The sequence below is a fragment of the Mustelus asterias genome, unplaced genomic scaffold (assembly GCF_964213995.1).
Source record: "Mustelus asterias unplaced genomic scaffold, sMusAst1.hap1.1 HAP1_SCAFFOLD_35, whole genome shotgun sequence".
NCBI classification, from domain to species: domain Eukaryota; kingdom Metazoa; phylum Chordata; class Chondrichthyes; order Carcharhiniformes; family Triakidae; genus Mustelus; species Mustelus asterias.
In genome coordinates this window covers 2,302,156-2,328,381 of record NW_027590117.1, presented here as the reverse complement: position 1 = coordinate 2,328,381, position 26,226 = coordinate 2,302,156, and the positions used below count along the sequence as shown (strand labels likewise).

General features: G+C 44.2%; 5 non-coding genes across 5 annotated transcripts; 2 read left to right on the top strand and 3 right to left on the bottom strand.

The window, feature by feature from the left end:
- Positions 1-5,383: 5,383 nt before the first annotated feature.
- On the bottom strand, positions 5,384-5,475 carry trnar-ucg (transfer RNA arginine (anticodon UCG)). The gene is given in 2 exon segments: positions 5,384-5,419; positions 5,439-5,475. It is a non-coding gene; the product is annotated as a tRNA-Arg (tRNA).
- A 2,380-nt stretch (positions 5,476-7,855) lies between these two features.
- On the bottom strand, positions 7,856-7,927 carry trnag-ucc (transfer RNA glycine (anticodon UCC)). Its single transcript has one exon. It is a non-coding gene; the product is annotated as a tRNA-Gly (tRNA).
- Positions 7,928-9,766: 1,839 nt separating this feature from the next.
- On the bottom strand, positions 9,767-9,848 carry trnas-gcu (transfer RNA serine (anticodon GCU)). The gene has a single exon. It is a non-coding gene; the product is annotated as a tRNA-Ser (tRNA).
- Positions 9,849-15,030: 5,182 nt separating this feature from the next.
- On the top strand, positions 15,031-15,113 carry trnal-cag (transfer RNA leucine (anticodon CAG)). Its single transcript has one exon. It is a non-coding gene; the product is annotated as a tRNA-Leu (tRNA).
- Positions 15,114-21,886: 6,773 nt separating this feature from the next.
- Positions 21,887-21,958, top strand: trnam-cau (transfer RNA methionine (anticodon CAU)). The gene has a single exon. It is a non-coding gene; the product is annotated as a tRNA-Met (tRNA).
- The last annotated feature ends 4,268 nt before the right edge of the window (positions 21,959-26,226 follow it).

Genomic DNA, 26,226 nt, shown 5'->3' with positions numbered 1-26,226 from the left:
AGAGTAATAGAAAATGAAGAAAACACAGCAGATTCAAAGGGAAACATGATCCTCTTTGTCTTAAACCCTGAATATTCAACCAAATGTTCAATGTCGGAATTGTAGTTTCTCTCAGCGACATTGATTCCCATCATATCAGTTCAGAGAAAGTGTGGAAGAACACAGCTAAGTGTGTTCAAATACAGAGAAGCAATGCATGAAACGTTCCATCGATTCATGATGAGAGTGGGTTTTGCACCCACCCGTGCAGAATACAATCGATAAACAGACCATCGCCAAAACCACTCGACCATTTCGTCAACTTCTCAGAAACTTGTAAACCGTCTCCTTCCATTTGATTTTCTATCCATGAAGAATTGGGGAGGAAGGTTCCCCCCACAATCGCTCCTGGATGTCCAGCCAGATGGGACCTGTTTCAAATGTAGCTGCTGCAAACACAGGAAATTTCTATCCCATCAGGTCAGGGAATGTTAGGAATGGAGCGGTGTGAAACATTCCCAGACCATGTCCCACATGTTTCTCCTCAGCATGAAAACTCACCGCGGAAAGACTGAAACAGAGGCTCATTCAATCACATCATGATTCACATCAGTCACACCTTAACCATGAGGCCACTGATGAAGTCAGGATGACTTCGAATTTCTCCTAAAATGCCAACTGACTGGCAGAATGACATTACACACGGGACTGGCGAGTCACAACCATCGGCTGACTTGGCGAGTAGTGAAAATTGATATAACTCCTTCTGATCTTCACGAGAACAGGCAGTGAAATAGAACATTGTTCATTGACACCTCTGCTGCATTGTGAAAAAGTGGTTGATAAACAATTGCGTTGTGAAAAGATGGTTGATAAACTTTGGGATACATTGAAAAGTTGTTTTCATTGCGTTGAGCTCCAACGGGTGGCTCGTTGGTCTAGGGGTACAATTCTCGCTTTGGGCGTAGCATTAAAATGCGAGAGGTCCCGGGTTCAAATCCCGGACGAGCCCAGGCAGGCGTTTTTTTAGAAGATAATTCCTTGCAATGAAGAGGGCGACAATGACCGAAAGCCGAAGCAGTGCTGAGCTCCCGAGAACTCATTGCAGAGAAAATATCTCTGCAAAAGTCCGGAAGCAACCATACAGTCTGACAGAACTGGGAATCCCACGGTCTGATATTAATTTTTCCATAATTTACTTTCATTCCGGTGCTCCGAGTGAACCGTGAGTATTGGTGCATTTCAGCAATCCTGTTCAAGGGCAATTTACAACCAGGCGACATACACATCAACAGAGGAAATAGGAGCAAAAGTAGACCATTCGGCCCCACAAGCCTACCCCACCGTTCACTCAGATCATGGCTGATATGTTTGTGTTTCGATTTCCACATTTCTATCTATCCCCGATAACCTTTGGTTCTGTTGCCAAACAAGAATCTATGTACCTCCGGCTTAAAAATATTCAATATTCCCGCTTCCACCGCCTTCTGAGGCAGAGTTGCAAAGTCGCTCAATGCTCCGAGAGAACAGAATTTGCCATCCGAAAAGAAGAAGCTTAGTTTTCTTTAAGTGCCTGTTGTTCTGGATTCACACACAAATAGAGACATCACTTCCACGTGCAACTTGTGAAGACCATTCAAGATCTGAGGTGCTTTGAACAAGGTACCTCCCACTCGGAGTATCTCTGGGACAAAGACGCCCAGCCAGTCTGCGTAACCTTTCCTCTGATCAACCTAGTAAATCGTCTCTGCACTGTCGAACTATTCATGATATCAGACTGGTAATTCTCTTCTGGACCGTTTCCAACACATTCCCACCCTTCATTAAATATGGACACCAAAACTTCAGACAATATTCGAGATACTTCACTAATGACCTGTACAACTGAAGCATGACATTCTTTTCTCACACGCTGAAATGCTTGTAACAAATCAAATATTCCATTAACCTTTTTTATTCCTTGCTGAACATGCATACTAATTATTTGTGACTCGTGCACTCGAGCACCGAGATCCCTCTGCACCTTGGAAATCTGCAGCCGTTCTATATTTGAGTAATAATCTGATTTTGTTATCTTCCTGCCAAAGTGAATACCTGCACATTATATTCCAGTTGCCAGGTTTCTGCCCATGTACAAAACCTGTCTGCAGCTATCTGCAAGCTCCTTACGCACTCTCCACAAATTACTTAACGACATATATTGTGTCTTCTTCAAGTTTTGCTGCCATGCTTTCATGATGTGGGCTGGGATAACTGAGCTTCTATATAAAAGCCAACTCCCATGCTTTCATGATGTGGGCTGGGATAACTGAGCTTCTATATAAAAGCCAACTCCCTGACACAAAGGGCCGGATGATCTTTTCCTGTGCTGTAACTATTCTGTGTGTATGGGTGTGATAACCATTCTGTCGCACTTAGTGTGTGGTGCAGGATTTGAGTGTGGAATTCATTGTCTATCTGGCAATCTCAGTGGATGTATATGAGTGAATGATTCATAGAAATCATAGAAATCATAGAAACCCTACAGTGCAGAAGGAGGCCATTCGGCCCATCGAGTCTGCACCGACCACAATCCCACCCAGGCCCTACCCCCCACATATTTACCCGCTAATCCCTCTAATTTACGCATCTCAGGGGCAATTTTAACCTGACCAATCAACCTAACCCGCACATCTTTGCACATCATTCATTCTGTATCACCCTGTGTTTTGTTCATCCTGTGATTGGGGAATTACTAATTGTCTCCCAGTCTCTCAGACACTGGGCGGCACGGTAGCACAGTGGTTAGCACTGCTGCTTCACAGCTCCCGGGTTCGATTCCCGGCTCGGGTCACTGTCTGTGTGGAGTTTGCACATTCTCCTCGTGTTTGCGTGGGTTTCCTCCGGGTGCTCCGGTTTCCTCCCACTGTCCAAAGATGTGCGGGTTAGGTTGATTGGCCAGGTTAAAATTGCCCCTGAGATGCGTAGGTTAGAGGGATTAGCGGGTAAATATGTGGGGGTAGGGCCTGGGTGGGATTGTGGTCGGTGCAGACTCGATGGGCCGAATGGCCTCCTTCTGTACTGTAGGGTTTCTATGATTTCTATGACTTTGTAGATCTGGAGTGATTCAATAAATAAGATACCTAAGTGAAATTGGGACCATTTTTTCGAATTCTTAAACTGCTCGACCCGATCCTCCACCCAACTATTTCATGTAACATTATCTGTTTGTATCTGAAATCCATTCTCCTTCCAACACTTATCCAGCTTTCCATTAAATGCAGCTGTGCTAATCGTCTCCAATCGTAGAATGCCGAAAGTACAGAAGGGAGGACATTTGGTGCATCGAGTGTGTACCGACTACAATCCCACCCAGGTCCTAGTTCAGTAACGCTCATTTACCCTGCTGATCCCGCTGACAATCGGGTCCATTTAGTATGGCCGATCAACCTAGCCCGCACATCTTTGGACTGTGGGAGGAAAGCCACACAGACATGGGGAGAGCGTGCAAACTGCACACAAACAGTGAACCGAGGCCGCAATTGAACCTAGGACCCTGGCGCTGTGAGGCAGGAGTGCTAACCACTGTGCCACCCAAAATTATTTCCAGTCTCTTCGCAAATTTCCCGTGTCATATCCTTCAGAACCTTTGGATGGTCAAACGAAATTTAAATCTGGTGATCGTTTCTTCTCGTGTTCTGCAGTGACATATTCACTGCAATGATTTCTCATGACCTCAAACCTGCTCCCGATTTAATAAACGATCGCTGGGCTTGTCCGGGTTTTAAACCCGGAAGCATTGGCATACTAATATTGCCCTAACCGAGAATCATACCCCTCGACCAACGAGCCAACTGCCAATGCTCTGGACGATAGCAAATTGCAAATGCTGCCGACTCAATGATGATTTAATATTGATTTCTAAAGTGGATTTAATGATTAAATTACGAGGTCTATCCAATCACACCCCTTTATTAATTCTTCATATTGACCTATTCCTGGAACACCCTCACTTGATGTGAACGTCTTCCCTTTGTTGAAGTTCTGGGTTGCGGCCAGTAGATGTCAGCACACCCAGGAAGAGCGAAGCTCACAGACCAGAGAGGTATAAATAAACAAGAATTGTTCAGACTATCGGGAAGTTTTAACAATATTAATGTTGGACGTGGCTTTTTTATGTTAGTTATTTTGTAACAAGCAGTTGTTATCGTTGTCTGTCTCTTAATTTGAGGATGACACCCAGTCAGGGCCGTGAATTACTGCCATGGGTCTTCAAGTGAGTGAACAGGCCCATTCTCGGCCCACAGAGCTTTCTTCTCTGTTACTTTCTTCTCTCCCGCCATTCTGCCTCATAAAAGCGTGCTGTAGATTGAGGGATATGTTTTGGCCATTTTCAACGATGAGTAACAAACTCCTCCCAGTCACCAGCATGAATGCTGCCTCGCTTCAATCTGGAGGATGGCGGGGAAGCATTACTGATGGAATTTCTCTCACACTCTTAGGATTCGCTGATACGCTGGTCGCATGTACATCATTGTGCTAAAGCCACCAACCATCAATGAGAGTGAGATACATTTTTATCTGCCCTTCTCTGGTCTATTGTATCGAAATGAAATTTTTCAAAATCTTTCACTAATTTACAGCCCAGCATCAGACCCCCCTCAGCCTTGTTATTGCAGGAGAAGAAGCATCCAGTTTCTCAATCCGTTACCAGGCCATTCTCTTTCTACATAATTATTCTACTTTTTATGGGCTGTTGGTGTCGCCTGCTGGACCAGCATTTGTTGCCTTTCCCTAATTGTCCATCAACTGAGAGTGGCTTGTTCCGCCATTTCAGAGGGCAGGTAAGAGTCACCCTCATTGCTCTGGGTCAACAGTCACATGGAGGGCAGACTTCTTTATCGAAAGTGCACTGGTGAACCAGATGAGGTTTTACAACAATCGGCGACAGTTTCAAGGCCGCTATCACTGATACTAGCTTTCAATTCCAGATTGATTTAATCAATGAATTAAATTTCACCAATGGTGGGATTTACTCCGTCTTCCCAATGATTAGTGCACGCCTCTGGATTACCAGCCCAGTGACATAACCTTTCATCCCTGTAAACAGAAACAGTTCATTCAGCTCATTATTAAACCTCTTCCTGAGGATGTGAGAATTCCCTCCACAGAATTTGATTCAACCATTTGCTGCAAAGCCTGTTGCTCCATTCGGGAGCATCAATGATTTATTAAGATCTCAAAGATAAGATTGATTTCTTGGGAGGAGAATAAAATAATGAGATTAGAAAATTGAGTGAAGAAAACAACAAGGAAGTGCATTCTCAGATAACGCCCGGCAACGTTTGCAAGAAAATGCAGAGCTTTCAGCTATCGAAGGACATTTCGTTTTTTTCCGGAACTTCGACCAGATTTCTGCATAAAACGACCGCGACAGGACTCGAACCTGCAATTTTCTGATAGCATCATCACTACGATTGCCGAAGTCAGACGCCTTATCCATTAGGCCACGCGGTCAACAGATGCAATATTGCACAGAATGTCAGTACCATGTGAATACCTACCGTGGTTATATATATTGTCAGTTCTATTTTTGGATGCTTCGCTGATTCCCAGATGCCACAAATTGAAGGGGAATCCCCAGCGTTTGTAACCGGCAGAAAACTGAATTTCATTACTAACATTCTTGGATGCCTGTCTGTGTGGAGTTTGCACGTTCTCCCCGTGTGCGTGGGTTTCCTTCGGGTGTTCCGGTTTACTCCCATCCCCAACGATTTGCAGATTAGGTGGATTGGCCAGGCTGAATTGACCCTTCTTGTCGGGGGGATTAGCAGTGTAATTACTTGTGGTTGCAGGGAGGGATTCTCCGTCGGAGAGTCGGCGCAGAATGTCTGGGCCGAGTGGCCTCCTTCCGCGCTGTTGGGATCCGATGCCTCCTATACATTAACTGTATATGAAGGGGGGATCTTGTTGGTTAATGACTGAGTGCAAACCATCTGTATCTTCATCTGAACAAATAGAATTCAGCTTGTGAACAAGATCATAATTTCAAACAGTTCTGGGTTAAACCAGGCACAACTCTGATTGGCTGCAGCCCCCCGAATCTGGGGAACAGACACTGTGAGCATCGCCAGCCTCAGAGGCTTTAATAGTTACTGAGCTGGGAAACTCCAATTATTCTCCCCGAATCCACAGCACAGAGCGAGAGGAGAGGAAAGCCTGTCCTCGGAGCTGCCAATCTGAGACACAGTTTGACCTGTCAATGTGCAGAGGTGAACACTGTGTCCGCGAGAGTGTGCTAAAGGGGCGGCTGGGTTAGACTAATGTTACTGTGTTTGTGTGTCCGCCCTCAGCGGCTGATTTCCCAGTCCTTCTTGTGTCAAATCACAAGATTCTCCTGTCATTGGATCGCGCTGCTCAGACCTGAAGAGAGAATTTAAGGGAAAGTTTGGGTCGATTTTAAGGTTTCAGTCGACAAAAGCGCGATCAATGCAGGAAAGAAACGGGTTGAAGTGGGAATTGCTGCCTTGAATTCAGATGGAATTTTCACGACAGGAAACGTTCGGATTTCAGTAACAGAAATAAGTCAGTCTGAGAATCGAGATAGTCTAATTTTAATTGTAGTGGGAGAGTTTGTGAAGAGAGAGAAACACAGCTGGAGGATCCGGGAGCTGACAACAGCTTGTCTCTGCACCATCCGCTCTCTTCCTTTCAGTTGCTCTGTGCCGCCACCACTGGTTTCATTTCGGACCCAGTTCTGACTCTCACACACATTTTCCACGCACTCTCGGATATCATTTTCTGCCAGAAATACATCTGATGCGTAAACATGGCAACAGCTGCTTTCTCATTGAGCTGCCCAGCTCGGTTGGATCTGTCAGAAATTATTGGGAGATTTTAAAGCAACATCGATTTGGTTGCAGAATTCTCTAATATCTGAATATATTCCATCACTTTTTCGCTTGTGTTTGGAGTCCTGGGCTGAGTGACCACTTAATCCATAGACATTTTGAAATTAATTCTAACATGAAATTTCCTGATGTCTTATGATTGTCTATAATCCTCTTTTACTAACGTTCCAATATGATTATTCTTCCTTATGTTCCACATGTTCGTTCCATTCCCAAACTGTTTTAAGCAGGAATACGGAACGCCCAGTAATGTCCAGCTTGTAGCATGTTTTGAATGAACGTGATATTTCATCATCTAAGCAGCATTTTGAAATTCTCATTCATTCAATGTATTCTGATGAAGTGTATTTCTTATGTCCTGTGTGTCATGACACAAGAATCTTTCTCTGAAATAAGACCTTGTTTTGTCCTTGTGCTGCTCTTTTTCTTTCTTCTCAAGTCATGATTTTTCTCATGGAAGTTATAGCACAGAAGCCATTCGGCCTATATTGTCGATGCCAGCACAGTTCCCGGTCTTTATAGAAAGAGCCCACAGTAAATTAGAATTCAATATCATGGGCTGTCCTGGAGAAGCCAATTAAACATTTCCAATCTCGCTCATTGCGCACAGAGTTTGAACCTTCGCGAGGAAACGATGGTTTTGAGTCCAACGCCTTAACCACTCGGCCAACGCAGCTGCTTATCTCTCAAAATGATGTAATCACCTCAGCGATGTTCATGTTAACTTCATCAAGCACCAGGATTGTGCAGTGAGCAGTGTGTGAGCTGACATGTGTTCCTCTATTTTTATTTGGTGTCCTTATGTTTGACTGAGAATTCATTTGTTCAATTATTCTTCTATTTCAACATTGTTTTCAGGATAAAGAAATTGAAACCGAATTCTCGGTCCGAAATAAATAAAGTTAGAACGGGAAGCGTATTTATCGGCAATTGCCGCGTTCGAATTTTATTTTGTCCACAAAATGAAGTCATAACTACATTACCAATGCGATGGGCGGGAATCGAACCCACGTCAACTGCTTGGAAGGCAGCTATGCTCACCACTATACCACCATCGCTCGCTATGTTTAGGCAATGGTTATTTACATTTGTTATAATTACGGAAGTGCCTTAGTTGTCGATTTCCTCAGACACCAGGTGGTCCTGACGCACATTTTGTAAACTGAAATTGTTCACTCTTGTTTTTTGGACAGTTTAAGCCTACTTTTTAATATTGTACCTGCCTGGGAACTCATTGAATAGTTTTGAGGCCTGTTCTTTCGGTTAAAAATGTCTCCAATCAAAGCAAATTTAGATTCCAAGTCGAACGCCTGAACCACCCTGCCATCGGAGCTGTTTATTGGCCAGTCGATGCAACGACCTCAGTAACGTTCATATTGACTTCATCAGGATTATTGAGATCACAGTCAGGGAGGTCAACTGTGTTCGGTTCCCGTTACTTTATATCTTTGTCTCTGACTGAGAACTCATTCATTAGCACAGAGACTTCTTCCTCTGTTTCAATAATTTTTTTCTGCAGAGAGAATTTGAAGCGGAATTTTCCGTCCGAATAAATAATATTTAAACGGGACGTCCTTTTTGTTTCATTTCCGGCAAATGCTGCGTTTGAACTGTTTTTGACCACATGATTTGAAACGCAAGAGGCCGTAGATAAGGACCTAAATAAATGACCAGTGCTATGGCCGGGAACCGAATCCGGGCTAACTGCTTGGAAAGCAGCCATGATCACCACTACACCACCATCTGTTAAATAGGTTGTTATTTTCATTAGTTATAATTACGGAATTACTTTCGTTGCTCACGAAGGTGTGTCCATAACACAATTTGTAAACTGATCTTGGCTGTCGCGTTTTTCTGCACAGTTTAACCCCCCTTTTCACTGTTGTTTCTGACTGAGAACTCATTGAATAGCTTTGAGGCCTATTCTTTCATTGCAACGAAATTTACACAGGAAGCAAATCGTAGAAATATTTCCATTAATAACTCATGAATAATGAGAATCTTGAATGAATTTCATTTCAGATGTCCTGTTCTGTTCTGTTCTGACCTGCGATAGCTAATTAAATAAGTCACCAATGTGATGGCCAGGAACCTTGATCGAGTGCTCACACAGTCACCACCATCGCCCACTTGACTCTTGGAGCTGCTGCTGCCCACAGAGGTGGCCAAGCAAGAGGCACAGATGTTGACAAACTGCACCCGCTCCAAGTAGATTAACAAAATGACTGAACAAAAAAAGGAACTCTGACAGTCTCTCTGAAAGCATTGCACCAACACCTCTTAAAGAATCAATTTGCTGTAACTAATTCAATATGAACCTATTCAATGTCAGCCCTATTCCTTGCCAGTCCTCAAACAGGCATTGACTGGTTAGAAATTTTAATCTTATCCGAGAACAGTTGGAGAAATTCCCAAAGAAGTGAAACTGTCGCCCTGAACTTCATAGAATCCCTACAGTCCAGGAGGCCATTCGGCTGATCGAGCCGGCGCAATCAGCAATCCCATAACCCCACATATTTAACATGCTAATACTCGTGACAGTAAGGGGCAATTGAACATGACCATTCCACCTAACCCGGCACTAATTTTCATGGCGGAACGTCCGATTCTGGAAAGACAAAATCCGCAACTGGTGCCTCAAATGAAGCTGGAGGCTGTTTTGGAGCGTCTGAAACCACATGTTCTCCTGGTGGCAAACCCCTGCCCAAAGCTGGTGTCGTGATTTGAATCGATTGCCAGCTCGAGTTTCTCATTTGGATGAGGAATATGGAATGGTGCTGGATTATTCACCCCAAATACCTGCAGAACTCGGTTGAAACTTCACGTTTGTTCGGAAACCTCAACATCAGTCCACCCTCAATCAGTGGGTCAATACGAAGACGGAGAAAATGCATCTACGACGAAGATAGGATTCGAACCCACGCGTGCAGAGCACAATGGATTAGCAGTCCATCGCGTTAACCATTCGGCCACCTCGTCATGCGTCTATACTGCCCCAAACCAGCTCTTGTGCTCTTAACACCCGCAACAAGAAGACATTTCTCCCGCAGGACAATGTTGTGGTCCTGCTCTCTCATTAATCTCGGTTCGTTGTAACTCTTCCATTCGATGTAAATCCATAGAAAGTAAAGAGGGAGACAGTTAATTTATCAGGTCCCTCCAGGTCAGAAGGTTCCGTGTTTAATTCACGTCAGGCTCCTGGAGGATTTCTGCAGTTGGTCTTTGGATTCTGCATCCGGGGAAAGTTGATTGTTTGCAAATGTTCGCGAAATGATACATTTCAAAATTATGATGAAATGATATTTTAGGGATACCTCCGGTTTCCACGAGCAGGTCATATTTTTGCTGTTTGTAAATTTAAAGCAACGTCCACGGTCCGAGATGATTCAGCGGACATCTCAGGGGAGAGCTGACTTCTGGTGATTTAACCGGAGGATTCACATCTCAGGCGGGGAGCAAGGCTGAGAAGGCGGGGCCTGTATCAATAATCTCAACCGATACGGGAAATGATCGGGAGCTGTTGGCTGAATCTGCTGCACAGCCAACTGAACTAAATCTGGGACAAATGCGCTGTGCCACCCACGGTAACACAAATCAACATGACGAAGCAAATTTGCTGCCGAGAAAATCCAGATTTGCTCTTGGACAGCAGCCGAATATGCCTTTTTGATGCGAGTGAAAACACGATAGCAAAGGGTGGTTTTGATCCATCTACCTCTGGGTTACGGGCCGCTTCCGCTGCGACACTCTGCTCCGAAACATAATGGCTTCCTGCCTATGACTGTTGCGCGGCAGTCCGACAACTATTGATTTAAAACAACAACCTCCGTGGTGGGACGCACACCCTGGCTGGACAATAACACATGACATCACCTCGAGTGTAACAGATAGAGAAAGACACACAGAAAAGCAGTAAGAGACTATCAGGATACACGCACAATGACAGACAGAAAAGGTGCCGAGCAAACCAGCAAGATACTGAGATGGAAAACATGATTATTTCTGAAAAGCTGTTTTCTGTTACACAAAGCCAGGCCCTGTTTTGAAATCTATTTCCTGCTGTTTAACTGTGTTCTGTGCTGTGTAACTGTTCTCTCTGTTGTGGAACTGTGACTCTGTCGTTGACAGATCTTCACTGTGGTTGTGTCAAATTCTTCCCTGTTGTGTAAATGTGTTCCCTGTTGTGTAAATGTGTTCCCGGTTGTGTAAATATGATCCATCTTGAGCAGAAGTTTTCTCGGTTCTGTAAAGGCGTGTCCTGTTGTGTGACATGTTCTCTGTTGTTCTGTGATGTTGTCTCTGGAAAACAATCGACGGAAATTTCAAGGCCGCCATTTCTGAAGCTTGCATTCAATTCCAGCATTATTTGGGCCGAATGGCCAACTCCTGTTTCTGTTTTCTATCCATGTTTCTATGTATTAAATCCGTGAATTTGAATTTTGCAAGCTGCCGTGGTGGGATTTACTCCGTGTCCCCAAATATTAGTCCGGACCTCTGGATTGCCAGCCCAGTGACATAACCTTTCATCCCTGTGAACAAAAACAGTTCATTCAGCTCATTATTAAACATTAGAATTCCATCCACAAAATTCCCCTTGGCCGATTGATAACAAAGCATTTTGTTCGAGTTGGGAACATCAATAATTTATCCAGATCAAACAGATATTGTGGAATTGTTCGGATCAAAAATTCTAAGATAAGTGAGAATTAAATGGACAAAGTTACAAGGGAAGTAATTCTGAGAAAGCTCCCTGCAATTTCTGAAAGAAATAGTGGATTTCAGTTCACAGGCTTAGTTTTGAGGAGGTTCCACCAGATTTCTGTACAAAGTGACTGGGTTGGAAACTGTAATCTTCAGATAGCATCACAAAAGGCACCGTTAGGCTCCGGTTCCGCGCCTGAAAGTGAGTGATTTTTGTGGAGTATGTGGAATATTTCTTGCACCAGTCCTGTTCAGCCACCGCCACCGCCCCCCCCCCCCCCACCCCGCCACCCCCTCTTCCCACCCCCAACTCTTTTTCCGTTACGTCGATGACTGTATCGGTGCTGCTTCCTGCTCTCATCTGCGTCTGGAAAAAATAGCGATTTTGCTTCCATTTTCTACCCTCGCATTTTCGCATGGTCCAAATCCGACACTTCCCTACCCTTCCTTGACCTGTCTGCCTCCAATTCTAGATAGGCTGACCACCAGTAACTAAAGCCCCACCGACTCACACGCCGAGTACAGATCCTCATACCCCGATCCCTGTAAGGACGCCATCCCCATTCTCCTAGTTTGTTCACCTCAGTCGGAACTGTTCCCCTGATGCCTCTTTCCAAATCGGCGCTCCTGACATGGACTCCAACTTCCTGACACCAAGGTGCCTCCACCCCGACCCTCGATGTTTGGTTAGGCGCTCAACCGTGCCCTATTCGTCTCCCGCACCTCTGACCTCACCCCTTTCTCCTCGCAGAGCCACGATCGGCTCCCAAAATACAGAAGTCAAACAGACATTGTTATCGTCTTCTTTTCCATCTGTTCACTCAATATTTCGTCGATATCTTCACAAAATCCAATAGGAATGGCGATCAGTTTTCCAGTCAGTGATCAGCCCTCTGGAGGTGATTAAAGAAAATGAACAGTTTCATCCACTCTCGAAACCCTGGGGGCTTGAACCTGCGCGGTGAACCACATTAGATTTTAAATCAAACGCCTGAACAACTCGGTCATCGCAACTATAACCAACATCTAACTAACCAGTTTATGAACAGCTGATTTCTTCAAAGTTTACCTTTGATTGTCTCGCCAGACAATGACGAGGAATCTAACACACTATCCGTTGCGCCACAGAGCCACACCTGGTGCACTTATTCCCCATCCCCATATGGGAATTTCTGACGTATCGAACAGACAGTTCAAAAGTTCAGCAATTGGACAATGACTATATTTCAAAAATCCTTTATTATCAGTGAAATGATTTGGGACGCCCTTTGGTTCTGAAAAGAGCTACAGAAATTCCAGTCGAACTCTGAAAGGACACAGACAGCTTAGTGGAATGGGAGGACATGTGGCGGATTAAGTGATTCATTTTGGTGGGAAGAACGCAAAGAGACAATACAAAATAAAGGATATAATTCCAAAAGGGGAAACAGGAACAGCGGGAAATATATGGACCTGTGTACAAATCATTGAAGGTGGCAGGGCAGTTTGTAACAGCCGTATATTATCCCCGGATTTAAAAACAACATCAGGATTTTGATACAAATTTTCTGCAAAGAAAATCCAGATGTACTATTCGATCGCACATTAGATATTCCAAGCATTGCCTGTCGCCTGAGGTATGGTAACCCTTGGGCTAAATCGCCACCAGTAAGCTCTCCCTTTTGAGGGGGAAAGCAGCCTCTGGTCATTTGCAACTACGGCGACTTGACCTTTATATCTGTGTCATATTCTTTGATTTTATTTGATTTGATTTATTCTTGTCACATGCTTTAGTACACTGTGAGAAGTATTGTTTCTTACATGCTACGCAGACAAAGCATACCATACAAAACGAAGGAAAGAAGAGAGCGCACAATGTAGAGTTACAGTCACAGCAACATGTAGAGAAAGATCAAATTAATACGAGGTAGGTCCAATCAAAATTCTGATGGTAACAAGGAAGAAGCTGTTCTTTACTTGGTTCGTGCCTGCCCTCAGATTTTTGTATCCAGTTCTCGACAGAAGCCGGTGGTAGATAATCTGTCCACGGTGTGTGGCTGCTTCAACTCGCTGCTTTTCCAAGGCAACGCGGGCGTGTCAATGGATGGCAGGCTGGTTTGCGTGATGAACTGGCTTTGTTTACGACACTTTGTCGATTTTTTGCGGTCCTGGACAGAGCAGGAGCCGCACCAAGCTGTGATGCAACCAGAATGAATGCTTTTTCTGGTGCATCTGTCTGTATTCAGACTGTGTTTTGCATTATCTGCTGCTCAATGAAGATTGGGATCTTTCTGATTCGATCAGTTAAACTGTGCGTGGAGAAGTGACTTGTTCTGACTGTCAGCTTCCGGAACTGAAACATGGTTTCTCAATTAATTCTGTCTCTGTCAACCTTTGGTACTGCAACTGAATTCCTGTATCCCCTCATTTTCACTCAACGACTAATGTTGTTTATTCATTTCTGGTATGTGGGTGTCGCTGGCTGGGCCCGCATTATTGCCCATCCTAAATTTCCCTTGAACTGAGCGGCTTGATAGGTCACCTCAGAGGGCAGCTTAGAGTCACCAAAGTTGCTGTGTGTCGGGGGCCCCATTTAGGTCCAAACCAGTTAAAATATTCATTGCTTAAAGGACATTAGTGAAGCAGTTGTCTTCCTTTTGACAATCGATCCATGGTCGTCAGACTTTTAATCCCAGATGTTCTTAATTGATGAAATTTCACCATTTGCCTTGGTGGTGGTGGTGGTGGTCTCTGTGTGTGTGTGTGTGTGTGTGTGTGTGTGTGTACGTGAGAGAGAGAGATTCTCACATAATCAGTCCGTTTGTGAGTGTGGATTAACCTTTTATATTCCCTCACAAACACTGTGATCCCCTTGCTTTTGTGAATTCCCAAGAAGCATTTGTACTACTGAGACCCTGGTGGTCGGGTGGAGGGTGGGGTGAGGGTTGAAGGCAATGCCGCAGGGTGCTGAGTGTGGAAGCAGCCGATTTTAAAGCTTGTGAGTTGGAAAGTGAAGAGTGAACGTGTCTGTGTGAAGATCACAGAAAAGGTTTGTCTGGACCTGCGCACTCGAGACAAGTTTTGGGTTGTCAGTAAATGAACTCCTGTAATGAAGGGACAAAATCAGAAAGAGGAAATGCTGGAAATATTCAGCAGCTCCGAAAGCAGCTGCGGAGAGATATTCCTGTCGCCAGGATATAACTCTCCTATTGGATACTTCACGTTGCTCAGATCTGACACTCTCAACACCTTCGTGTAAGGAACAGGGAGGGCGGGAATTGGGTCTTTGTTGATTTGAGCAAACAGCGCAATCCAGCAATGAGAAGTCCTCAGCCCCCGGCGGCTTGGGAAAGGATGGGACTCAGATACAGGACTCTGGTTGGGGTTCAAAAATGGAAAAATACATCGAGTTATAAATGTAATGACAATAAAGGTGGAATTCAGATCGACTTGTGCAGAAATTTTACACTTGGCCAATGTAGTCAGGATGGCCGAGCGGTCTAAGGCGCTGCGTTCAGGTCGCAGTCTCTTCTGGAGGCGTGGGTTCAAATCCCACTCCTGACAGTGATTTTTCGTTCGCGAAGCAGCATCCAAACCCAAGAAATTTCTCACCTGGCAGCACAAGGGCAGTTGATGCTGAGAAACAACGACCACCTGTGAGTTCCACTCCGAGACACACTTCAACCTGACTTGGAAATGTATCACCGTTCCCCTGGCTGGCTCACAATCTTGGAACTCCCTCCCGAACAGGAGTGTATGTGCACATATACCACATGGACTGCAGCGGCACCAGAATGAATTCATCGCCAATTACTCAAAGATTATTAATTTGGACAATAAATGCTTCTCGCGCCAGCGGCACACATATCCCGTATGAATAAAGTACTTTTTTAAAAATCACCTCGTGCCACAGAAGGAGCACATCTGCCTTCAGAGCAGAAAACTGTGTGTGAATCACATCCTGAACACGGCTACTTTTATACCAGATGTGTGTCTGAAAACAGTAAGTGGAACCAAGCTCACGTTAAACCGCTCAATGTTTAGTGGAAGTGTTTCACTGAGTGATTTGTGTGATTCCCTCTGATGTGCTTTCTTTTGTGAATTCCTAAGGAGCACCTCCCCTGAGACCCTGATGGGCGGGTGTCGGGGAAAGGCGGATTTGAAATGTTTACAGGGAAATCGGTGCAGTCTCGATGGGCCACTGTGGGATTCAGTTATTTTTCTTTCATGAATCTATCCGAGATCCCATAGCATCTGTGGAGAGAGAACCGGTCATTCCCGTGCAAGGTCTGCATCTGAAATGTGAACTATCTCTATTTTCAGAGGTACGTTACAGATCTGGTAATATCTCTTTTTTCACTAATACCACCAGATCTGGAATGTATTTCCAGCATTCTGCTGTACCCACGAAGAGCGGTATCAGGCTCTGTGGCTTACTTGGTTAAAGCACCGATTTAGTAAACCAGAAGATTCTGGATTCAGATCCTCGGATTCCTTTCCAGTGAACTTTGCAACTGCGTAAGTCGCAATATCCATTTCTTGCTTGTCAATGTTGTCTTTCCCTTCACAGTGGATAATCTACAACGATAAAAAAACATAGTTCGAGAGTCTCCTCAAATATCTTGCCTATTTATTAAACGTGATCCAGATACTTTCATCATCTTGCAGTAAAAAAACATTTAATTTGCAATAAATCCAATTCTCCAAGTTCTACAAACATAGCGTTCCATTGTTTTCTCAGGGAATTTCGAACAGAGTCAAATCGCCTTAGAATCACACCATCCCGACAGTGGTGAAGGAGACCATTCTGCCCATCGAGTCTGTCCCGACTCTCCGACAGAGAATCGCACACAGGACCTATTCCCGCAGAGCCACGCATCCACCCCGCTAATCTACCGATACATACACCTTGGTGACCAAGGGGCAATCTAGCATGGCCAAATCCACCCAACCTGCTCATCTTTGGACAGTGGGAGGAAACCCGAGCACCTGGTTTCCTGAGATAACTTGCCTGGATGAATGCAATTTGAACAGCACTGCAAAAACTTGGCACCATCCAGGACAAAGCTTCCCACTTCATTCGCTTCCCATGCATAAAGCTTCACTCCCTCCACTCCCGACACAAAATGGCAGCAGTTTGCGCCATCTACAAGATGCACTGCAGCAACAAAGCAAGGCTCCTTTGCCAGCACCTTCCAAACCCACGACCACGACCGCCTAGAAGGACAAGCGCAGCAGACACATCAGAATAACACCACCAGGTTGCAGGGCACTGATATTTATTTATTGATTGTAGTTATTTATAAGTTGTTGTTGTTGCACGTGTGTGTTGTTTAATCTTCGTGATCTTCAAAAGAAGCGAAATATCTAATTGAAAAAGATGCTACTATTTCTCACCCAACCAGCGAACGTCGTGTCAAACTTTAAGAAAGCCCCCGGGGTTTGCGATTTATTTTTGAGTCAGTGGTTTCCCTGGGAGCCAATAAACAGAAGCAGCATGAAGAGATGGCAGAGCAGGAAATGTCGGTGCCGAAGCTGAATCACATCAACGGAGCAGCAACCTGCTTTCTACTAATCGGACCCCAAGTCCGATTCTGGTGGGACTGAAACCCACAACCTTTGAATGGCTGACTTGCCATTATTTAGATGTCTAACGCGCTACCCAAAGCGCCACATGCTGGAAGTTTGCTTTACTTGTCCATATATGGATGTTTGACAATGTGGAAAGTTCAACAATCTCGTAGTTAAAAAGTCAAGGACTGTGAAGAGGGACTTTATTGATTGCAAGTCATGTTGCTACATCTTATGTCTGTTAAAACAGCTGTGGGAATACAGACCATTTTGTCCTTTGTACATGAAATCTGTCCATCACAGAATGATCCTCCCTCTTTCTCTTCCTTATTCTCGTGGGCAGCTCGGAATGTAATCTCACAGGCTTGATAGTCGGGGGCACATTCTACTCTATCTGTCACAGCGCTGATCAGAATCTGTTCCCTGTTCCAGTTAAACACCTGCACAGAACACAACGCAAAGCTGGAAGCTGGAAACCAGAATCAAAAACCGACAATGCTGGATATGCTCAGCAGGCGATGGATGAATGGAGATTCCTGTAAAAGAGACCTTGGGGTACAGGTTCATAGCTCCTTGAAAGTGGAGTCACAGGTGGACAGAGTGGTGAAGAAGGCATTCGGCATGCTTGGTTTCATTGGTCAGAACATTGAATTCAGGAGTTGGGACGTCTTGTTGAAGTTGTACAAGACATTGGTAAGGCCACACTTGGAATACTGTATACAGTTCTCGTCACCCTATTATACAAAGGATATTATTAAACTAGAAAGAGGGCAGAAAAGATTTACTAGGATGCTATCAGGACTTGATGGTTTGAGTTATAAGGAGAGGCAGGATAGACTGGCACTTTTGTCTCTGGACTGTCAAAGGCTGAGGGGTGATCTTATAGAGGTCTATAAAATAAGGAGGGGCAGAGATCAGCTAGATAGTCAATATATTTCCCCAAAGGTAGGGGAATCTGAAACTAGAGGGCATCGCTGTAAGGTGAGAGGGGGAGATACAAAAGGGTCCAGAGGGGCAATTTCCTTCACACAGAGGGTGGTGAGTGTCTGGAACAAGCTGCCAGATGCAGTAGTAGAGGCGGGTACAAATTTGTATTTTAAAAAGCATTTAGAGAGTTGCATGGGTAAGATGGGTATAGCGGGATATGGGCCAAATGCGGGCAATTGGGACTAGCTTTGGCATTTTGAAAAAAAGGCGGCATGGACAAGTTGTCCGAGGGCCTGGTTTCATGCTGTAAACCGCTATGACTATATGACAAGCCGCTGAAGCACAGCACAGTTGCACAGTTTAAAGTTTCCTTTCATCCACAATAGATATTCCATTCGAGTATTTTGAACAATTCAAATTGAAAATGTGCATTGTTATTCTCGTCGCCACAGCCTGAAAACAACTCCAGGCATTGATCTCTCCCTTGGATTTTAAATTTGTAAATCCATTCTCTATCTTCTAAACCTACTATGGAACTGTATCCATCACCCGCTCATTTCCTTGTGAATGAGCAGGAGAATTGAAGATATATTTGGATAATTTTCCTTTGAATACATTTGTACAGAAGCATCAAGGTCAAGGAGGGAACCACACACAGCACTTCATGAAATTCACCTACTAAAAGATGACAGTGTTTAATCAAGGGATGGTTCTATTTATTCACTTATTATTAATGGAGAATATAAAAGTTGGAACAGTGTGCAATCTGGGCATTGTAACTGAGCAAAGTGAAACACAATGCGGACTGGGCAGGATAAGCCTAGCATGGGCAATGGACAGAGTGGAGGTGCGACGTTGGCTGGCTTGTGAGACGGCGCAGGGAGATGTTGCAAGATGAAGGTACATCGGAAAATGGGAGTGTAAAATGTTGAATGATGAATGTGCAAGTAGAATGTGCAATGTAGACTGCAGGCTGGATATTCAATGGGTTCTGTGATGGGTGAATAGACTGTGGAATCTTGGCATGGTAAAGGTGCAATGGGAATTAGGACGGGTAAAGGTGTATCCTTTATTTTATATCACCTCTCCTCGATCTTCGGACCAAAATGCATCACTTCACACTTCCTTACATTAATTAAATTGTATCTGTCACGTGTCTGCCCATTCCACCAGACTGTCTATATCTTCTTGCAGATTATCAATATCCTCCTCACTAAAAATCATAATATTTTCAAATTTTGCACCACTGACAAATTTTGAGATCGAAACCTAAGCTCCCAGATATAGGTCAGTAACATATATCAAGAAAAGCAAATTTCTCTCTATATAATATCCCCAATCAGAAATAGGTAAAACCTTCTGAAATATATGCTTTAATAGGTTTGTACTAATAATTAAACTGTTGCTGAATAAAATTCTAACTAAGCTAATGATTCAAATGCCATTTGGTTCCAAATATAATGCCAACCGGCACTAATACATTCAATTATAAGCCTAGCCATGCTCATTTATCAGGATTTAAATGACGAATACAGAGGGAAGCAGCGTACTGGTAGATTTCAAAATGAAATGGCCAAAACATTTAGTATTTCTAAATTCCTCAGTCCCAGGTTCAATATGATGTGAACAATTCTTGTCTGCTGTGTCCCTCTCTGATGTCTGAACTTCAGCCTACCAGAGTGTGCTGACATACACTGGCCGCAATACAGAACTGCAGTAGAGCGGAAAAATGCATCTTAACTGTCGCTGTTGCAGAGACAGATCAAACAGGAGTTAGTGATTGGATATCGGCATTACATTCCATAGAGAAATCAATATTAATGTACTTTTCAATGCAGTTAGTATAACTTCGAATTTGCTATTACCTGGAGCAGTTGAGTCGACTTGCACAGATGTACGAAAGGAAAATCTCGGTAATGAGACGATGGAGAATGAATTTCAGAGATAAGCAGATGATGTTACGTTGAAGATTTTTAGTAGAGGATAGTGTGGAATCATGTACTAATTAGAACAAAAGGCCCTGTTTCAATTATGTACCTTCCAGATAGAATGTGTACAGATTTGCAAAGTCTCTCAGAGAGATTCATAATGAACATCACACACATATGTCGCACCAGAGACAGAGCGATACAGAATGAGTCCAACACTCATACACCTCGAATCTTAGAATGGATACAGCAAAGAAAGGGAGATCATTCGGCCCTTTGTCTCTCTGCTGGTCTGTACAAGAACAACTCAGCTCATCCCTTTCCCGTCCTTGTCTCATAACCATGGAAATCCTTTCACTTCAGGTGCTGATTCCATTCCCCCTTGACAGCCCTGATTTGATGCTGCCTCTGCCACCCTCTCAGGCAGTGCATCCCAGGTCCTCTGCACATTAAAAGCCATCCTTCTCTCCTCAGGCAATGGGAGCAATATTTCTTCATCTACTCTTCTTAGACTGCACCCACAAGCCCACCACCTCTACCAGGGTAGTGGCAGAGAGATTCTTTCCACTTAGAAAGGAAACAAGAACTTGAGGACACAGCCTCAAAGTAAGGGGGAGTCAGTTTAGGACAGAGTTGAGGAGGAACTTCTCCTCTCGGAGGGTAGTGAATCTCTGGAATTCTCTGCCCATTGAAGCAGTGGAGGCTACCTCGTTCAATATGTTTAAGTCACAGGTAGATAGATTTCTGATCAATAAGGGAATTAACAGTTTTGGGGAGCGAGCGGATAAGTGGAACTAAACCACTATCAGATCAGCCATGATCTTATTGAATGGCGGGGCAGGCTCGAGGGGCTAGATGGCCTACTCCTGCTCCAATTTCTTATGTTCTTATGTTCTTACCATCTCGAAGGACAGCGGCAATAGATACATGGGAACACCAGCACTGCAAGCTCCCCCTCAAGCCACTCACCATCCTGACTTGGAAATACATCGCGGCTCTTTCGCTGTCAGAGTGGCAAAATCCTGAAAGACTGTCTGGCGAACAGCACTGTGGCTGTACCGACACCTCATGGACTGCAGCAGTTCAAGAAAGCAGCAAACCATCACATTCTTAACGTCAGTTGGGGATTGGCAATGGATGCTGGCCTCTTCAGTGATGCCCACCTCTCGAAATGAATAAAACAAATAAACACTCGCAACTACAACCAGAGACAGATAGATACAGAACAAATCTCACTCACGTGCAGGTTTGGATCCAATCTGAATCCCCAATCACATTCACTAACAGAGCGTAAAATGCAGTCGAAATTGGGCGATCGTTATCCAGTTGCAGTTTAACCAGATTTTTATACAAGAATAGAGAACATCTTAACACAACGTGCAACATTTTCACCCAATGTGGAGCATCATGAGACCAGTTAATCATCTTTCTGCCGAACAGAAAACATCTTCACGGGAGAATATGTTCACAGAACACGGAACACGTTTACAGAGCAGGGCATATATTCACAGAACGTTTTTAAAAAGTACACAACATGGATCATATTTATACAACCGGAAAGATATTGACAGCATCAGGGAAGCATTTTACACAACAGCAGAAAGCACCTCTCAACAACAGAGAGCAGAGTTACACAGCAGGAAATATATTTAGAAATGTGTACTTGCAACAGAAAATTCCTTTAAAAATAGAGATCGATTTTCCAATTCCGTGCTTTGCCGGTTTCCCATCACCTTTACCTGTCGTTACGTGTTCAGACAATCTCTCTTACTGCTATTGTGTGTTTTTCTCTGTTTTATTCTCGGTTTGATGCAGTGGCTGAGCGTCTTGACACTGGAATGTGTATTAAATGATGCAGGAGCGAAAATCTGCCTGACTATATTGATAGGCAGCAGAAACGGCTTTGACCGGAGCAGAGTGGCGCAGCGGAAGCGTGCTGGGCCCATAACCCAGAGGTCGATGGATCGAAACCATCCTCTGCTATTCCTATTATCACTGACAATGAAACGACTTGTGATTTTTACGTGGAGTCTGCAGGCAGGTATTTAGATCGGCTTCTCTTTTCTCCAAAAAACCTCGATCTGCAGTGAATCAATTTTATATGCAAGGAAGCATAGGATCGGGAAACATCAAGAAAGCAGCAAACCATCACCTTCCGAATGTCAGTTGGGGATTGGCAATGAATGCTGGCCTCTTCAGTGATGCCCACCTCTCGAAATGAATAAAACAAATAAACTCTCGCAACTACAACCGGAGACAGATAGATGCAGAACAAATTTCACTCACGTGCATGTTTGGATACAATCTGAATCCCCCAATCACATTCACTAACAGAGGGTAAAATGCAGTCGAAATTGGGCGATCGTTATCCAGTTGCAGTTTAACCAGAGTTTTATACAAGAATAGAGAACATCTTAACACAACGTGTAACATTTTAACCCAATATGGAACATTATGAGACCAGTTAATCATCTTTCTGCCGAACAGAAAACATCTTCACGGAGAATATTTTCACACAACACGGAACACGTTTACAGAGCAGGGCATATATTAACAGAACATTTTTCAAAAGTACACAACATGGATCATATTTATACAACCGGAAAGATATTGACAGCATCAGGGAAACATTTTACACAACAGCAGAAAGCACCTCTCAACAACAGAGAGCAGAGTTACACAGCAGGAAATACATTTACAAATATGTACTTGCAACAGAAAATTCCTTTAAAAATAGAGATCGATTTTCCAATTCCGTGCTTTGCCGGTTTCCCATCACCTTTGCCTGTCGTTACGTGTCCAGACAATCTCTCTTACTGCTATTGTGTGTTTTTCTCTGTTTTATTCTCGGTTTGATGCAGTGGCTGAGCGTCCTGACACTGGAACGTGTATTAAATGATACGGGAGCGAAAATCTGCCTGACTATATTGATAGGCAGCAGAAATGGCCTTTACCGGAGCAGAGTGGCGCAGCGGAAGCGTGCTGGGCCCATAACCCAGAGGTCGATGGATCGAAATCATCCTCTGCTATTCCTATTATCACTGACAATGAAACAACTTGTGGCTTTTACGTGGAGTCTGCAGACAGGTATTTACATCGGCTTCTCTTTTCTCCAAAAAACCTCAATCTGCAGTGAATCAATTTTATATGCAAGAAAGCATACGAACGGGGAACATCTTAACACAACATGCAACAATTTACTGACAGAAACATCTTCACGGAGAATCTTCTCAAACACCATGGAACACATTTTCAGAGCAGGGGCCATATTAACAGAATAGAAAAAAAACATTTACACAGCCGGAAACACAACAGCGGAACATCTTACACAACAGCAGAAATCATCTCTCAACAACAATTGAGACAGTTACATGGGTAAGATGGGTCTGGAGGGTATGGGGCAAACACGGGCGATTGGGAATCGCTCGGTGGTAAAAAACTGGGCGGCATGGACAAGTTGGGCCGATGGGGCTGTTTCCATGTTGTAAACCTCTATATCATAGAGCACAGCAGGAAAAAAAACAGTGAAACACTTTGCACAACAACAGTGGACATCTTTGAAGAGCAGAGAGCACAGTTACACAGCGGTAAATATATTTATAAACATATTTACAAGAGAAAACTCCTTTCAAACATCAGTGATCAATTCCGTGACTGTCGTTACACGTGGACAAACAGCCTCTTTGGCTGCTTTTGTGTGTGTCTTTCTCTGACCCTTTATTCTTGGTGTTATGCAGTGGAATTTTGTAGCCAGACTGAGCCTCCTGACACTGCTGATGGTGTTAAACAACAGTGTGGAAGTGAATATCTGCCGGATTACATTGATAGGCAGCGAGGGTGGGGGGTAGGGTGAGGGGGAGGGAGGAGTGGGAAGGAGGAAGGGGGGACGTGGAGGAAGAGAGGGGAGGGGGAGGGGTGGGGGAGGGGGTAGAGGGAGGGGGGAGAGGGAGGGGAGGGGAGGGGGAGATGGGAGGGGGAGGTGAGGGGGGAGAGGGAGGGGAAAGGGGGAGGGAGCGGGGGAGGAGGGGGCGGGAGCGGGGGGAGGAGGGGGCGGGAGCGGGGGGAGGAGGGGGCGGGCGTGGTGGGAGGAGGGGAAAGGAGGTGGAGGGGGATGGGAAGGAGCAGGAGGGGGGAGGAGGGGGGAGGAGGGGGAGGGGAGGGGAGGAGGGTGGAGGGGGCAGGGGTCGTGGGGGAGGGGGGAGCGGGCGGAGACTGGGGAGCGGAGGCCGGGGGTGGAAGCGAAGATGGACTTTCTGTAGCAGACTCGCGCAGCTGAAGCGTGCTGGGCCCATAGCTCAGAGGCCGATGGATCAAAACCATCCTCTGTTACTTCCTCTTAACAATAAAGCAAAACCACTTGACTACAATTCTGCAGCATTTACGTGGAATATGCAGGCAGGTATCTGCATTGGCTCCTCTTTTCTGTTATAAGCCTCAATCCAGTTTGATATGCACTCAGGGTGTAGATACTGTGAACAGGCACCAGATATATTAGACAGACGTAATGGTGCACAGGGCACAATTTCAGAATTTGTGGACAATGTGAAATTTGGAAGCATTGTGAACTATGAGGAGGATAGTGTAAAACTTCAAAAAGGACAGAGGCAAGTTGACGGTATGAGTGGACAAGTTACAGATGAAATTCAAAGCTGAGAATTGTGAAGTGATTCATTCCGGTAGGAAGATTGTAAAGAGACAATGAAAAGTAAAAGGAAAACAGTTCCAAAGTATCGAATCCATTTCATTAGTGACGTTTCTCAGTCCTACAACTCGAAATGAGGTGCAATAGTACAACTCTAAAATAACACCAAATTACTGCGGATGCTGTCATCTGAAACCAAAAGAGAAAATGTTGGAAAATCTCTGCCGGTCTGGCAGCATCTGTAAGGAGTGAAATGAGCTCGTGTTTCGAGTTCAGATGACCCTTTGACAAAGGGTTATCTGGATTGGTTTACTGCCAATTGGTAACTTCCTTAAAGTCAATAATAATCCATTCAAAACATCCGCATATGTATTTTACAATCATAATTACTCATTTGAATGAAATTACTGCATCTCACATTACTTCGTGTTAGCTCATAAACGTATTTAAAAGTCATTTAACTGAATGCTGCGAGTTTTATCAATGCCTTAATGTCGACTGGTTTAAAAATCTAACCACCCATCAGGGGTTCCACTTACAGCTATTAAATGTCATGAGAAGTCTGGACAGAATGGATAGGGACAAACTGTTCCCACTCGTGGAATGATGAAGAATGAGAGAGAACAGATTGAACATCATGAGCAAAGGAAGGAATAGGAAGACGAGGAAAACATTTTTCACACAGTGAGGGTTTAAAGTTTGGCACGCACTGCTGGAAAGTGCGGTGGATACAGATTCAATTGAAACGGTCGAAAGGAGTTAGATTATTATCTGCCCCGTTACAGGGAGAAGGCGGAGATGCTCATTTTCTGTCACAACTCCTCACATAATTTCTCATTCATCATTCATCACTGAATCGAGTGTGAACTGTTCTCTTGTCGTTTCTAAACAAGTAGAAGTGCAGCACTGATTAAATGACAGTTGGTGGCATAAGTCACTGGAGAGTTTAAAAATTACAAATATCTGTCTAAAAGGAGATGAGGATGGCACAGAGACGGAATTTGAAATAAAAACAGAAAATGCGAGAAGCCTCATGCAAGTCTGGCAGCATCTATCGGGGGAGAAACAGAGTTAATGCTTGTCGGTGTCTGGGACTCTTCAGAGTTGAGGAGAGTTTGAAATGTGACGAATTTAAAATGTTCTCGAGAATTCGGAGCACAATCTGGATTATTCATTCAAGCAATTACAAAGGCAAATGGCATGTTTGGTTTTATTGCAAGTGAATTGGAGTAGATGAAGAAAAGTGTCTTGCTACAATTGTACAGGAGTTTATGGAGACCACATCTGCAATGCTGTGTGCAGCTGTGGTATCCACATTTGAGAAAAGATCAGCTTGCATTAGAGGTGGTACAGAGAAGGTTCACTGGATTGCCCCCTGAAATGAGGTGGTTGTTCCATGTTGAGAGGCCTAGTGAATTATTCTGAGAGACCCTAAAGCTCAGAACAATGTGTAGATGCTGAGTGAATGATTCCATTGCTGTCCTCTGGGCAGACGAGTGGCAGATGAAGTAAAAGTAAAGAAAAGTAAAGTTAAAGTAAAGTTTATTAGTCACATGTAAGGCTTACATTAACACTGCAATGAAGTGACTGTGAAATTCCCCAATTTGCC